We start from the raw sequence: 17,713 nt of genomic DNA, 5'->3' as shown, positions 1-17,713 counted from the left end.
CCCTTGCCAGGTAGGCGAGCCTGGCGAGGTTGAGGGTGCTCCAGAGACAAGTCTCAAGACTGTCGCGACAAGCTTGCCAGGGATGCCAATGGCAGACTACCCCGCCAGGGCTCCACTGCTCCATCTCACAGCGACACAAGTCATTGACTGGTGCGTGTCGAGCTCCGAAGTGACTAAGTGGTTGTTTTTTGACGCATGGCAGCCACTTCCGAAGTAGATCACCTCCAAATGACACCCATCCAGAGACGTGTCAAGCAAACATACATGAAGGTGGCCGAACAGCCCGGCAAGTCTTGCCGGGCATGCCATGACGTGACACTAAGCGGCGCATTTAATGCGCTATACCCTGTCTGCAAAGTTAGGTATGATAGCATTGTTTGTTATCTAATCAGTACACAATGACTGATTTGCCATTGTGGTGACCCGTTGATCTATAAAAGGATGGCCATGGCAACCATAGAAAGGATTCGGACCTCTGTACACTCATACGCATAGCTACTCTCGCCCCGAGGAAGCCCTGCCGGGCTAGAGCAGTGCATCTCCACAATAGTCCCACAACAATCCACGAAAGTAGGAATAGGGTTTTATGCCTCGCGGTGGCCCAAACCTCGGTAAAACTGCCCGCGTGATCTCTGTTGTGCTATGCGACATTCTCCGCTCTTTGTGCAATGCGTTCATCCCCCGTGCCGAACCACAATGGGTTGATGGCCCCATAGGTGGCCATGGTTTCCCACGACATCATGTGTAACACCCCGGATGCAACTTGCCATATTTGTACTTCGACTCTTGCCATTTCGGTTTTAAGTTATGAGATTTCAATTCATGGTTGGGTTTTTGTCTTTTTTTGCATTTTTTTCATGTCATGCATTTCATATCATGTCATCATGTGCATCTCATTTGCATTCGTGTTCATCTCATGCATCCGAGCATTTTCCCCGTTGCCCGTTTTACAATCCGACACTCCCACGTGCACCGGCGCACCTTCTTGTCTCTTTTCATGAGTGGGTGTTAAACATTCTTGGAATGGACCGAGATTTGCCAAGTGGCGTTGGTACACCACCGGTAGACCGCCTGTCAAATTTCATTCCATTTGGAGTCCGTTTGATACTCCATCGGTTAACCGGGTAAACGGGAAGGCCTCTTGTGTGTTGCAGCCCAACACCCCTCCAAAACGGCCCAATAACCCTTCTAAACCATCTTCATGTCCTCCGTCATCGGATCACGATCATGTGGGCGAAAACTACACTCCATTTTGACACTCCTACCTCCTCCTACCTATAAATATGTGCTCTCCCCGTCCAAATCCGGGTCCAAACCCTAGCAAAACTTCCCCCGCCGCCACCGGACACGTCCGGCCACACTGGACAAAGTGGCCGCCGCCGCCCGCACCAATCGCTACGCGCCACGTGTCCACCCACGCCCACTTCTCCGCCGGGCCCATGAAGCCCAGATCGGACCCACACCGGGCCGCACCGGGCCCAAGGGAGCCCGCAACCTCGCCGCCCGCACCTGCCTCGCCGGATCTTCGCCGCTGCCTTCGCGCCGTTCTCGGCAACCAACTCCATCGATCGGAGCACGCCGCCGCCCGTCCTCCACCTCGCCTGCCCCGCCATCCGCTGCCTGCACCAGGTCGCCGGCCACCGCGCCCGTCCCCATCTCGTTCTTCCTCCTTTGGCCCGATCTCTCCCGTACTCATCTCTCTCTCTCTCTCCCGTTCGACAGGAAGCCGCACCGCCGCCTCGATCCTCTTCCGCTGCCGTTTGGAGTCCCATCAAACTCGGATCCGGCACCCCCACCTCTAGATCTGTTTGTTCCCCTAGATCCTCACTGTGCCTGCCTGTCAGAGTCGCCGCTGCACTGCCATTGACCTCGGGCGCCGCCATCCCTGTGTCCTGCTCATGCGCCAGGAAATGATGAGGGTGACGCCCTCACCCGCGTGGGCCACCTCCTCGCCACAGGCCCAGCAGTGTTTGGCCTGAACTGCATCCTTCCTTCCTGGGCCGAAGCGTGTGTGGTGAGCCATCCCCTAAATCCCGCCCGAGCATCATTTAGTTTACCCGCGCTCGTTTGTTTTTTTCTATGTCTCGAATCTGCAATGATTTCATGCCTTGTTCATTGCCTCGTATCTCGGTGACCGTAGCTTCGTTTCATGCATATAAGCTATCAAAATGTTCATTTGGAGATGCTCTTCATTTCATTCCATTGTGGAATTCTTGTTTGAGTCATTGATGCAAGAGTGCTATAAAATATTTACTGCTGCTACTTATCAGTTTAGGGTGATTTGTCATTTTTGTCACATTTGATGTGTGCTTCATGTGGGCATGAGCTCTACATTTGTTTTGGTCTATGCCATGCCATCTTTACACGGGTGCTTGCCATGTATTTTTGTGATCAATGTGGTGACTAGCACAAGCATGCAAAGTAACCTTCGCGATATTGCTGTTTTCAGGGACTTAGGATTTTACTGTCATTTTCCTGCTATTATTTTGATGCTATGTAAACATGATGCTACAGTGAGATCCATGCTTGTTTTGAGTTGCTTCAGTAAGGATGTTTTGGACATATGGTTATGCTCTATCCATCCATGCCCCTGTTTGCAATTATGGAGTGCCCTAGCATGTCTCAATCTTTCTCTACGTTTGCTATAAAATGTTCCTGGTAGATTGTTTACATGTTAATCAATTTTTCCATGGTTGTTGTTAGTGAACTTGATCTTACCATGGTTAGCTTCATGAACATGTCATCTTGCTGTAGGTATGCTTGTCTTGTCATGCAATGCCTTGTGGTGAGTGATTTGAGCTCACAAAGGTGCCTTCATAACGCTGTTTATGACATGCTCTGTTTTCTGCTAAGTCTGAAACTGTTAATAAAATTTGCTATGTTTACATGGGCGCCATCATATCTTCTGTGCCTTTTTGGCTCATGATCAGTAAGGGACTTTTGTTCTATGCATTTAGTAGATTCATGCAATGCCTTTGTTTTCTATGATATATTCCTGTAGCATGTTGTTTGCTCGCTCCGAACATTGCTTCCTAATGTTATTTCTGGCATGTAAGTATTTTCACCAAGTCTGTGAAGCTGATATCTTTTGCACTTTGGCCATGCTTGTTTGAACCTTCTCTTGGGTGATTTAGCTGTAGCTCAATTTTCGTGTTTTGTCAAGCATCTTGCGTAGATCACTTCCATGTGCTTTGTTGTTATATTGGAATGCAGTAGCTCAGTTTCTTATTGCATTCTAGATGGCATCGTGCTGGTAATCGCAGAATTGTGCCATTCTTGTTTTGCTTGCCATTTGCAAACCGTGCAGCCGATTCCGGTGATCTTTATATCGTTTTCGACCGAAATCATCTCATCTTTCCAGCCGCACACTTGGTTTACCAAGTTGATGCCTTGTTCATCCTTTTCCTTCCGAAGCATGCATATGCATTGCATATCATGGCTTGCATATCATGCCATGTTTTGCATCATGTTGTTTGTGCATTGCACCGTGATTGATTTTTGGTCCTTTGCTTATGTTCTTTCCTTGGGTAGAGCCGGGAGATGAGTACGTGATTGAGGAACCTGTTGAGTACGCTAATGAGGATCAAGCTTTCGTCAACTCTGAGAACTTTGCAGGCAAGATGACCATACCCTCGAAATCACTTCTTTCTTTGCTTGTTAGGTGTTCACTCTATTGCTATGCTGTGCTACCTACCACTTGCTATATCATGCCTACCATATTGCCATGTCAAGCCTCTAACCCACCTTTCCTAGCAAACCATTGTTTGGCTATGTTACCGCTTTTGCTCGGCCCCTCTTATAGCGTTGCTAGTTGCAGGTGAAGATTGAGTTTGTTCCATGTTGGAACATGGATATTGTTGGTATATCATTATTATCTCTCATTTACTTTAATGAATCTATATACTTCGTAAAGGGTGGAAGGCTCAGCCTTATGCCTGGTGTTTTGTTCCACTCTTGCTGCCCTAGTTTCCGTCATACCGATGTTATGTTCCTTGATTTTGTGTTCCTTACGCGGTTGGCTGTTATGGGAACCCCTTGACAGTTCGCTTTGAATAAAACTCCTCCAGCAAGGCCCAACCTTGGTTTTACCATTTACCTACCTTCCACCTTATACTTCCCTTGGGTTCTGCAGACTCAAGGTTCATCTTTATTTTAACCCCCCCGGGCCAGTGCTCCTCTGAGTGTTGGTCCGAACCGAGCTGCGTGCGGGGCCACCTCGAGGAAACTCGAGGGTTCGTTTTACTCGTAGCCTGTCTCATCCGCCGTTTCCCTGAGAACGAGATACATGCAACTCCTATCGGGATTTGTCGGCACATCGGGTGGCTTTGCTGGTCTTGTTTCACCATTGTCGAAATGTCTTGTAACCGGGATACCGAGACTGATCGGGTCTTCCCGGGAGAAGGAATATCCTTCGTTGACTGTGAGAGCTTGTGATGGGCTAAGTTCGGACACCCCTGCAGGGTTTTGAACTTTCAGAAGTCGTGCCCGCGGTTATGGGCAGATGGGAATTGGTTAATATCCGGTTGTAGAGAACATGACACTTAACTTAATTAAAATGAATCAACCGCGTGTGTAGCCGTGATGGCCTCTTTTCAGCGGAGTCCGGGAAGAGAACACGGTCTCATGTTATGCTTGAACGTAAGTAGCTTCAGGATCACTTCTTGATCACTATTAGCTTCTCGACTGTGCTTTGCTTCTCTTCTCGCTCTCTTTTGTGCAAGTTAGCCACCATATATGCTAGTGCTTGCTGCAGCTCCAGCTCACTACCCGTTTCCTACCCTTAAGCATAAATAGTCTTGATCTCGCGGGTGAGAGATTGTTGAGTCCCCATGACTCACAGATATTTCAAATAGATGCAGGTGCCGATGATGCCAGTGCAGGGGATGCTACCAAACTCAAGTGGGAGTTCGACGAGGATTCGGGCCGTTATTATGTTTCTTTTCTGGATGATCAGTAGAGGAGCCCAGTTGGGACGACCGGGGATCTAGCATTTGGGGTTGTCTTTATTTATTTTGGTTCCGTAGTTGGACCTTGATTGTATTATGGATGATGTATGACTATTTATGTATTGTGTGAAGTGGCGATTATAAGCCGACTCTTTATCCCTTTCTTATTCAGTACATGGGATGTGTAAAGATTACCCATCTTGCGACATGCCTACCATGCGGCTATGCCTCTAAGTCGTGCCCCGACAGTGGGAGATATATCGCATTGTGGGTGTTACATCATGTGTTGAGATCAAGATATTCCAATCCAACCACAAGAATCTTGATTTCTAGCTTTCCCCAAGTTGCTTTCTACTCAAATCATATTTCTACCAAATCCAAATCTATGTGAGAGAGTTGAGTGTTGGGGAGACTATCATTTGAAGCACAAGAGCAAGGAGTTTATTAACTTTATTACCTTTTGGAGAGTGGTGTCTCCTAGATTGGTTAGGTGCCACTTGGGAGCCTCCGACAAGATTGTGGAGTTGAACCAAGAAGTTTGTAAGGGCAAGGAGATTGCCTACTTCATGAAGATCTACCCGAGTGAGGCAAATCCTTCGTGGGCGATGGCCATGGTGGGACAGACAAAGTTGCTTCTTCATGGACCCTTCATGGGTGGAGCCCTCCATGGACTCGCGCAACTGTTAGCCTTCCTGGGTTGAAGTCTCCATCAACGTAGACGTACAATAGCACCACCTATCAGAACCATGCCAAAAATCTCCGTGTCATAATTGCGTTTGCACTCTCCAAAACCTTCCCTTTACCTTCATATGCAATGTTTTACTTTTCGCTGCTACACTCTTAGAATTGCATGTGTAGGTTGATTGCTTGAATTTTACTAGTTGCTAAAATCTGCCAACAACTAAAATTTGGAAAAGGTTAGATTTTTATTTGCTCAAGTTCTCTAATCGCCCCCCCTCTAGACCTATTTTCAATCCTACAACAAGGAGAACAGTGCGACCCATGCAAACGGAGCGACAGGCGTCCGGTGCAAGTACGGCATGACGGGCGTCTAGTTCAAGTATGGCATGGCCGGCCTCTAGGGAAATTACGGTGCATACGACTTCTTCCTGCTCCTAGCAAGGAATGGGGGTATTGAAGGGACCTGTACCTGCTGTGACACCGTGTCAACAGCAAGCAAGCGCCGATGGATCTGCTCTTGCTATGCGGCACCCCGCGCCTCTCGCTTTGCGGCACTCCAAGGGTCTCGCTGTGCGGCCAGCCGCAGCCTATTGGCGCGGCCGCGCCTAACTTTCTCTACGGCGCACCATCGATCATGTTGTGCGGTGAGCTGCAGCCTCTCGACCCTGACATGCCTGTCTTGATCCACAATGCTACATCATCATGCGCCAATGGTCTGCTCAGCCCTTCTGATGACGCGCATCATGTCGTCGTCCATTGTGTTGCCGGGGAGCTTCTTGGCCTCGACGGGCCGTGGCACCTTCTGGTTTTCCTTGTCGAGGAGGTTGATGTCAGAGGCAGCGCTTTGGTGGGTTGGCATGCTTGGAATGGTGGATGTCTTACAGGCTATGCTTATTGCCTCGGTGCGTCACGCGCCGCCTAGGTTTATGTGTATTATCAATAGGTGGCGGCGGGAAAATTAGGAGGAAATTGTGGGAAACAATTAAAGGAAACTTAGCATAGAAGGAACATCGAGCTAGCACGACGTGTGTGGGCACATTGCTCGCCCAAGGGTATGATCCATATACTTATGTGCCTAATAGAGCACACTATTCACAATAGAGAATATTGTTCTGTTTATCCTAGTAGACCAGTGGCGGCAAGCATCACAAGAAGTAGATGATGATCAGATGATCGTTTACCCTAGTTAATTATGCTTGTAATAGTTTACTTTTGTGTGTACCAGGACATGTTTGCTGACAACACACACGACTTATTAGCAGAAATCATCTGTGTTATTAGTGGTGTTTGCACACATTTCTAATTACATACATGTTTGCCACGTACCACACACATCTTGTTAAGTTGAACCATTTCTGTTCTCTCGGCTCAACGCAAATAGTTCATATGAGTGAACTGTTTGCCATATAACGCACACACCTTTGATCTGGCTGACCGTTTATGTTGTGTTGCCTAATCACAAACAGTTCATCCGCATGAACTATATGCCGTATATCGCACACACCTTCATCTGGCTGCCCATTTCTGTTGTTCTGCATCATCGCAAATAGTTCTTCTAGATTAACCGCATGTCACACATTGCACACGCAAATCTAATTTGAATCATGTTTGATGTCTCTGCCATCGCAAATGTTTTGTATCTTTTTTGACGGATTTTCTACATCACCGTTTGTGATTAATGCATCGCACACAGTTTTGTTGAAGGGTCTCTGATTGGACGCGTTTGGACCATCCTGCAGTAGTGTACGTGCAACCATCAGCACCACCACCAACAGGTCATCCTCATGCATATAATCGCAACGATAGGGCTGCACCACCACCTTAGGTACGTGATTATGACCATATTCCTAAAGTGAAATTGAAAATTCCACCATTTGAGGGTAGATACATTCCTGATATCTATCTTACTTGGGAGTTAGAAATTGATCAACATTTCACATACTTGCAATATCCTGAGGACAGACGTGTTGGTGCTGCTGTTTGTGAATTCACAAGTTTTGCTTCTTTTTCATGGTTTGAACATTGTAGATTATATCATAATAATATCCCTACTACTTGGGCTTCTTCAAAATTGCTACGCGTACTAGTTGGGTTCCACCGTATTATCAACGTGACTTACTCCAAAAATTGCGGCATTTAAAATAAGGAAAAAATGTAGAGGAATATTATCAGGAATTACAAACTGGCGTGATTAGACGTGGTATTGAGTATAAGGAGTATAATAATATCACTCATTTATTCCATCTTGCTTTTAAAGCTGAACTTGAAGTGCGGGATCAACAGGCATTAGCGCAAACTAATTTTTCTGCAGGCCGATCTTTCATCCTGGACACCACGTACATCCTCTACATGCACACGTGCTACTGCAGCACCACCGACTTCAGCCGCCAATTCCAACAGAGATACAAGAAAACGGGTACCAGCACCACCATTTGCCAGGAGCACACCTTTTGGTCCCGCATAGAGCTCTTCCTCATCCATGGCATCAACGGGGCAAACACATGAGGTTATATGCCGTTGTTGCCAGGGTGGAGGTCATTATGCGAATAAATGTCCATCTCCGTGTGTGATGATTATTATTGAGGATGGTGGGTATGAGTCCGCTAGTGACTGATGAGGATACTTTGGCTCTTATTGCAAGTGAAGAACACGGTGGAGATGATTCTGAACATGAGATACAATACATGGTTGCTGAAGATGCTGACATGTATCAAAGTCTAATTGCTCAACATGTTTTGAGTGTGCAGGTAACACAAGTTGAGCAAAATGAGAGGCACAATTTGTTCCACACAAAGGAAGTTGTGAAGGAACATTCTGTTTGCGTCATTTTTGATGGACGGAGTTGCAATAACTTGGCTAGCATGGAGAAGGTGGAGAAGCTGTCTCTCAACACTAGACCACATCCTCATCCTTACTACATACAATAGTTCAACAACAACGGTAAGGCTAAGTTAACACGTACTGCGTGTGTATTTTAGTATCGCTACATATGATGATTATGTTGATTGTGATGTGGTACACATGAAAGCATGCTCCTTATTACTTGGTAGCACTACAAAAAAATACACTTCCGTGATGATACATGTTTGTGCCAGTAGGTCATGTTTTTTGTCGTGTATGAACGTCCATGACGATTTTATAACAGAATCAAAATAGTCATACCTGTGCTGTTGTAGAAGTGTTTCATGGCAATACCAAAAATTATCATCACGGAACTGTCCACTTCCATGATGATAAATGGCCCATCATGGAAGTGCTTTCGTCAAGGGCAACCGACACGTGGCATCCACCATAACGGGTCATCGTTAAGATATCAGGATCCGGTTTGGATTCGATAACCCGTTAACAACCCGGACCAATGGGGATTTTCCATGTGTAAAATCATCATTGGCTCGAGGAAACACGTTTCGGCTCCTCAGTGGGCCAGATGTCATCCGTCCAATGAAGGAGAGATGCCTATGATACATGGACACGTGATAGGGCCCAACAAAGGCCCATATAGGTTAAAAAGGCCGTCCCAATCAAAGGCCCGTAGTATATACTCAGGTACTAGTGGGCCAGCCCAATAATGGACTGTTTAAACATGGCCCATTTACGGCCCGAAGCTAGATCCGGCTCATTAATTGTTCACGGAATATTTGGGCCGAATTACAGCCCAGTGACATTTCATCCTGTTAGAGGCCCGGTTTAGACATGGGCTCATTTAAGCCCGGTGTGTCTTTCGGCCTGGGAATGGCCTGTGCTACCCATGGGACATATATGGTCCGATGCGACATTCGTCCCTCTAACGGCGCGTGATAAAGGTGGCAATAGTTCAGCCCAACATGACTTTGGGCCTACTAAAGGCATGTTGTATAATTCGGCCCGTTGATGCCTCTACTAAGCTTTCGGCCTCTTAAAGGCCCATGATATCAGTGGGAAAACTAAGGCCCGAGATATGTTTCGGCATGGTAATGGCCCGTCATATAACTACGCCAAAAAAGGCCCGGTCTACATTTCAGCCTGCTGAAGGCCTATAGACGACTAGTGAAAATTGTCTCCCAACATGCATTTCGGCCTGCTAAAGGCCCATAGTTTCTTGTGGGCCATAATAGGCCAGCGGAATATTCAGCCTATTAATTTCCCAAAGCTACAAGGGCCCAACTAAGCGATCCACTAAAGGCCCAACTAAACTTTGGGTCAAATATAGGCCCGTGTAAGTTGTGGGCCTGGCGCAAAGTGTAAAGGCCCCAATGGTCTTTCAGGCCCAAGAAAGTTGCAGGCCGGCCCAATTGTGGCGCGCTAAAAATCAGGCCCGTTAGAGGTGAATGTTTCATCTCGGTCGACTACATTAGATTTTCTCCTTTTTTTCTTCAGATAGCGAATGATGGCAGTAAGTAGTAGGAATTAAGAATAAACCTCTATACAATAAAGAAATTACGGCATAGTAACTTAGAATAAACCTACACTATACAATAATGGATTTATGGTATATTACATCCACTGGGCATCGAAGTTCGCCACCAGTGATCATAAAGCGCAATGAAGAAGCAGATCACAAAAATTGGGCACCATTGCAGCATAACAAAATAACATTGAACCAAGACCACTTCCAAGACAGTTCAAGAAAGGTTAGCCTTGCGCGAGAACTGATGCGCAAGCTGCTGAGCAAGGCTGTGAGACCGGCCTAGAATGTCGGTCATAGCTTCCAGGTGTAGCTGTTTAGCAATGAGGGTTTCATTGGTGTTCTCCGTAATCTTTCTTAGAGATAGTACTTCAAGTAGAAGTTGAGTAGCAGAATGCCTTTCTGCTAGAACTTGGTACTGAAGAAGTCGAACGGATTCAGACAAAGAATTCTGTGAGCTTGGTTGATTGCTAGTCTCAAGTAACTAGAACACTGTATCAAGACAAGACTTTGGGGTTGTCTCACTATCTTCAAGATGTTCTACCTTCTTTGCTGCAATATATGTTGGGTTTGTCTCACAGCCTTCAGCATACTTGTGCATGCAATGAAGCATATCACCATGAAACAAGCAGAGAGATGACATGTTTTGCACGTGTATAAACAAAGATGATAACTGTGATGTCAATTCCATCCAATTTCAAATTAGAAATATAGAGTAAGTTCAAAATATCAATAGCATAATTTGGCATTATTCATAATGGGGGGAGCTTCACCACACTACTAGATTACCATGGCAACAAAACAAGCATAGATGAAGGGCAAAGATAATCATTGTATCTATTTTGGTTAATGTGCATGCCATGTTGTTCATATCATCAGCCACATCAGTAACATAAAACAGGAGATAGCAAGGTGCAAACATGGGCTGCTTCACCACACACTGGATTATAGATCCACAAAAACAAGCATACATATAGGTAGTATTGAGTAATGTGCATGGTATAAATAAGGAATTTGGTTTTACAAGTAAAACTCGGAACTTACGGTTGTCGCGAACATGCATTTTGATAGAAACAACAAACTAAACAACAGTTAATGATAGGGAGTATGAGCAAATTAAATAGCAGTTGAGGATAAAGGCTTTAGAAGGACTCACTTACATTAACAGTTAACACCGGCTTTATAATGCCCTCCTCCATGTCAAGGCAAGGGTAACTCAAGAATTTTAGCACATAATCTTCTTCGTAAGCATTGCATGCACTCTACATTTTGTAGAGAGTAATTACAGATATGATAATACTTGAAGGGATAGAGGATAATGAAGATAAGATGCAGATTGATGCTACATAATCAACTACCAATCCATGGAAGTACAAGCGTTATAGGAAAAAATGTAATGACAAGAGCAATGGGCTACACTTCTGCACTGGCATTGTTTGTGTATTCAACTTGTTGGTAAGAATAAATATAGATATGATATTTTTAGCCAATGCTGGGTGAGGGAGATAAAATGTAGAATGTTACACAATGAACCAATCCCTCTTCCCATAATATAAGAGTCTTTTGAACACTGGTGTAGTGTACAAAACATTCTTATATTATGGGACAGAGGGAGTAGTTGTTAATGTAAGTATAGTGATAGACGACGTTCAGTCCTTACAAGAGGACTACAGTGCTAAACCTCTTAAAATGCATTGTGTTGATTCTAAATTTATGTAAGAGTCCATATGGATCTTATAATGTCCACCAAATGGACGATAACGAGGCTAACATGTGCAATGATGCTACATAATCAACCAGCTATGAAAGTAAGCATGGTCATATAGGGGAAGATGTACTCACAAGAGCAATGCAGTGTGCAGTATAGTTGCGATATTCTGTGGTCGCTTGAGAATGAATATTCTTCTGCAAACTATTTCCGTACAAGTGAGATGTTAAGGCCCATGCAGAAATGTAGTTCAAATTGTGATGTGATATCATAGACAATACCTTATGCTAGAGAGGAGAAAAATATGTAACAAGATTATTCCAGTCACTTCTGATAAATGTAGCATCGGAGACTTTATAGAAATTTCGTTTAGAGGCTTGCCATCGAAGTGTGCTTGACTCAGGTAGGAACGATGCTTCATCCATGAGTGCTTGAAAAGCGCAACCAACACTTGCTTATATTGAAAATCTAGTTTGGTCGTCGCCTATTTAAAAGAATGAAATCTTGTGTCTTCTGTCAGCAGAAACATACACAGAAATTACCATGAATAATATTAGTACATTACTTACGCGTAAGTTGTGGAGGAAGATTGGAAATTGTTCTTTGTCTGCGGTATAATCTTTCCATGAAGGAAACATGCGCACAAAGTTCTTGACAACAATATAAGCGGCGTCTTGTAAACTAGGAAGAAGTGGAACAGGGTTCCTATTTGCTGCAATTGGGGCTCTCTCTCGTTTGAAAAGGGATTTGGCAACTGGATTTGGTGTATTCTTTGCTGGAATGGGAATTTTGGGTCGTAGAGCTGGTGCTATGTCAACTGGCATCATCATACTATTTGTGGCAGTTGGAGTCTGCTGAGTTGGGGCATCAGAGATGGCCAGTGTAGTAGGGCTAGAGTTTGCTAGAGTTGTGGTCATTTTTTTGGGTCTGGTGATATTGCAACTACACCTAATGGGCTATTTTATTTATCAGATGTCACTACCTTTTCCAAATACTTTGTTCGTGCTCCTCCGCAATCAGCAATCACCCTCTTCCTTTTGAACGTCTGATACACAAGAACAACATTTGAATGGATAAATATGGTATGATGATAGATGGAATATGTACTGAAAATGGATAGGTAGGGCGTATTCACATACATAGTGTGTAAACTAAGCTAATGGCAGTGTAACAAAGTAGAAGCAATGCAAAGCATCAGTTGCAAGATATGTGTGACCAATATAACCTTGGAAAGTTAGAGCAAGCACCTTCACGGGTGAATAAGATAGGGCATCTGCCTCTGACTCCTCCACTAGGGAGCTACATTGACTTAGGTCTCCTGTAGCTCAGAATCACTGTTAGGATCATATTTTGAGCATGAATCTATAGATGGAGAGCATTTGCATTGCATTGCATCCAGACTTGCTTTCAGTCCCTTAATGTCAAGTTTGACAACCATGGCATTGTTCTTCTTTATTCTTTTGATGCGTGCAAGCTCATAATCATTATGATGTTGTTCGGTATCTAAGATTCATGAAAACATAAAAAGTAGTCAGATTATCTATGTAATGCATTGCAGATTCAACTTGAAAAGTGTCTCTCTATAAACTCCTGCATATGCAAATTTCATCCCTTGACCATGCTGACTAGACCACACACAGAAATACAAACCTCTTATGTCTCTATAACAGGCAGACACACATTTCAAAATTGAAGTAGGAATATTAGAATCATTTCAAATTTGTACTCGAACAAATAAACTAAGGAATAATGAGTGGCGTAATGTTTATCTTCAAGGGTGGAGTGCTGGTAATGCGACACAAAGCAAGTAGGAAGATTGTATTCCATGTAAAAGATCGTAGTCTATGTAGAAGGTGTAAATGACACTTTCTTTCTATACCATGCGTTGTTCGTTGCCCACACATGATGGAAGAGATCACACAGAGAAGTACTATTCACTCATGTCTGCGGTTCCAGTATTTTGAAACAGGGTGGTCCACCCTAAAAGAATATTGACAACAAATATGACAAGGCAAGGATAGATGTTGTGAATCAATCATTACTTGTGAGCTTACTAGGACAAGTATGCAGGATTGTAACTACAGTAAGAGACCGTCCAAAATCTGAATCGAGAAATTGGTCTAGCACTTATTGTTTGCAGCTAATCGATGTGAATAATTGGATATCATATCGAATGAGTAAGGAAGACAAGTAAAATTATGAACAAACCTAGCCTGAAGTAGTAATCTGGGTCAATGTCACTATGACCAACAATCCAAAAAGAGTAGTGTCTCTTCCTAGGGCCAGAATTTTGAAACACTGTGAACTTTACAAGTACTAAAGATTAGTGACATACCTATGAACCATTAAGTGCATGTAGCACTCAGTACACAACAAACCCTAATCACAGTCCTGCCTAATGAGTAATTAATCAATTAGAAAATGGGTGATGAGGAGTGGCTGCTAAGTGTTGAGGACGTATCTCAGGATAAATCAGGTTGGCTTAGTGGCTGCTACATGCATGAGCTCTGAACAGACTGGGAAGGTAGGCATGGTGGCATGCCCAGGCAGCGGTGACGCTATTGGGCGTGCAGCTCCTGACTTCCTATTAGTCCGGCATCTCCTCCTAGAGTCATGTTGTCCGGGGACGGCAAGTCGCCGGTGTCGGTGCAACAGACCTGGGTCTATTTCCGAGACTATGCATAGGCACGGGAACAGGATTGAGGCACCAGCCCAAGTCAGAGTGCAAGAGACCAAGAGCTTCAAAGGACCAATATGCAAACCAAGAGGACCAAGATCAAGCCAGAGAAGCAAAATGCCACAAGGAGAAAAGCCCCCCTTGCCGGGCAAGCGAGCTCAGCAGGGGTGGGGTCGTGCCCGGAAGAAGACGCCCAAGACGTCCCGACAGGGCTTGCCGGGATTCACGAGGGCAAAACAACCTCACCGAACTACTCCACCATGACCCGCGTCATCAATCAGTGTGGTGTCAAGCCGCAAAGTGACTAAGTGGCAACCATTCGCCACATGGTAGCCTTTCTCTACAGAAGATGCCCTAGAACGACACCCGTCCTATGACGTATCAAGCGAGCAGGTGTGAAGCTGGCAAAATATCCCGACAAGGCTTGCCGGGTAACAAACAACATGACGTTAAGCGGTGCATTTAATGCACCCTGTCAGCCCTGCAGAGTTAGGTATGATAGCACTTTTTCATTCTTATCACTGCATAATGACTACTTTGCCATTGCGGAAGCCCCTTAATCTATAAAAGGAGGACCATAGCAACTGTACAAAGGGTTAGAAGGTTTCATAACAAACACGCCCATACGCGCGTAGCCACTGCCGCCCTTGCCAGGCAAGTGTCATACGCTCTGCCACCACTCTTCCACCATCAATCCAGCAAAGCAAGAGTAGGGTTTTACGCCTCATCGCGGCCCGAACATGGGTAAAATTGCCTGCATAATCTCTGCCGTGCTGGCGCACGCTCGTCTACTCTTTCTGCAATGTGACGTCCCCCTCCCGAACCAGTAAGGGGCCCTCTAGTCCCATAGGTGGTTGTGGTTTTCCGCAACATCTTTGGCACGCTGGGTAGGGGGTCGCTTGCTAAACCTGACGGAGTGTGCAGCGGGTCATCTTCATCACCATCTTCACCTTCGACGGTGCCATCGACCATGGCGCCCAAAAAGTAATCCGGTGCTTCGGCTCATCCATCCACCTTGAAGGCTCCGCCGCTCGCGGCCTCTGATGCTGCGAGGGACACGGAGGCACGCGAGGATGTGGACGCTGCTGGGGGCTGGCGGGAGCAGGCAGCACCGTCACCACTTCCTCTGTGGCCGACACAGGAGTAGGAGGCATCAGAGGATAACAACATCAGCAGCGCCCCGACGGCCACGCTCCACAAGGTACGGGTGAGGGGGTTACTCCGTCCGGGCCCCCTTCTCTTGCCGACGGGCACAACCGCAGTAACGGCGCTTGTTCTGAGGAAAATCGCCACCCTCTGGCACCCCACCACGGGAGCGACCGTAGCACGTGCGCCTCCCCGGGACGGGTTGACCATGTCGCTGCGGCCGACGGAGCCACTGGCCCTCGAGCGCCCTCGCCGCACCACCCTTCCATCCAGATGGCCGCTCCGCAATAGCGGGGGCGCGGTGCTGCCGCCGCTTAAACCGTCAAGAGACGAGCGATGGTGCGATCTACTTCATCATCGCCCATGCCAAGCACAACCACAAAATCCATGGCGCAGGCTCAGCTGCTGCTGAAGTTTCCTCTAGCGGCCGAGCAGATGGACGAATGGTGTGCCACCATCCAAAGTATGTTTAGTTTCACAGAGGCTGGGGGCTTGCATCGAGCTAGCCCAACACGGCATTCCCAAGCAACGACAATGGCTCATGCTACTGGTCGTATGAAACGGGCCACCCCCACGGTGCAGTCCCCATCATGGAAGCCAGCGCCAGCACAAAAGAATCAAGAACCTAATGACGTCTCGATAGCCTCTTTTGACCCTCGAGCATGTCCAGGCCGACGGCGAATCTTGGAGGATAGGCGAAGGGGAGACACGCATGTCACCGTCGAGCGACACCACGACGACCACTCCCGGACTGATGGGCGCGATGAACCCATCCTCGACGAGCCTGCGCTCGATATTGGTGGGTGCCAACCTTTCAAGGTTGGGTGCCCTACCTTTACTCGCGAGCTGCGGCAAGTCTGTTGGCCATTCGTTCGCACGTTCAAGCTAGAGATACCCGAGAAGTACAATGGGAGGCTAAACCCAGCAGAGTTTCTGAGAATCTACACCATCGCTGTTCAGGCCGCCGGGGAAAGAGATGAGAAGGTGTTTTCCAACTACTTCCATTTTGCCCTCAAGTCCAATATGAGGTCTTGGCTGATGCACCTGCTGGAGAACTCCATTTCTTCGTAGGCCGACCTGTGCCATGAGTTCATTGGCGCTTGCACCAGCGGCCATCAAGAGCTAGGCCGACCCAGCGACTTGCAACTTCTCCAAAGAAGGAAGGAGAGACTCTCTATAAGTATTTATAGAGATTCAACAAGGTTCATAGGAACATCCCAAATATCCATCCGGCAGCTGTGATAGCTGCCTTCTAGTACAATGTGCGCAACCGCTGGATCCGTTCCAAGATGAACGTGTGGTTGCCGAAGACTGTGAAGGAGCTTTACACCTTCGTGGATAAGTGTGCTGAAATGGAGGAGGGGAGGAAGCTGCCCGGTGAAGAAGATTGCACCAACATTGAGTCAGAGGAAGATGATGAATCTACCAGTCAAAAGAAGAGCAAGAAGGGCAATAAGAAGCACAAGGATAAGGCAGTGATGACTCTTGAAGCATCAGGTGCACTTAGTACCAGAAAGAAGGCTAAGGCTAAGGTCCTCGGCAAGGAAGCTGCCGTGTGCGCTGACTGTAGGGAGGTCGCTGCTACCAAGAATGTTGCGAAAGGTGATGGGTCGTATTGCAAGATTCATCGGACCAAAGGCTACGATCTTCAAGAGTGCTATCAGATTGAGTAGCTCGTCAAGAGACAGAGAGGAGAGTATGAGAAGTGTGACAAGGAATAGGGTCAGAATGTTGCGGGCGGTAAGGGCTGAGGCGGTGAAGTAAATCGCCCCAAAAAACCCCTCAGGGGCAAAGGAAAGCCCACCAGAGGTCAAGAGAAGGAAGCCTATGATGATGAGAGTGATGGAAGGGATGAAGAGGAAACCAGTGAGCAGGAGTTTCAGAAGGCCACTGGCGCCTTGTGCATTGACGGGGGTGCATTTTTGCGCATCTCTCACCGCGAGCTCAAGCGATGGGCGCGAGAAGTCAATGTCGTGGAACCAGCACCAGGGGCCCGTAAACTGCTCAAATGGTCACGCACGCCCATCATCTTTGACGAAGAGGATCATCGTGACCGTACCACTGTGGTAGGATGTTTTCCATTGTTGGTCTCCCCAATAATTCGCAACCTCAAGGTCACTAAAAAGTTGGTGGACGGCGGGGCCAGGTTGAATCGGATCTCCCCGGCAGTT

Source organism: Triticum dicoccoides, chromosome 4A (assembly GCF_002162155.2).
Source record: "Triticum dicoccoides isolate Atlit2015 ecotype Zavitan chromosome 4A, WEW_v2.0, whole genome shotgun sequence".
Lineage (NCBI taxonomy): Eukaryota > Viridiplantae > Streptophyta > Magnoliopsida > Poales > Poaceae > Triticum > Triticum dicoccoides.
The sequence above is the reverse complement of the archived record's forward strand: the minus strand, read 5'-3'. Positions refer to the sequence as shown.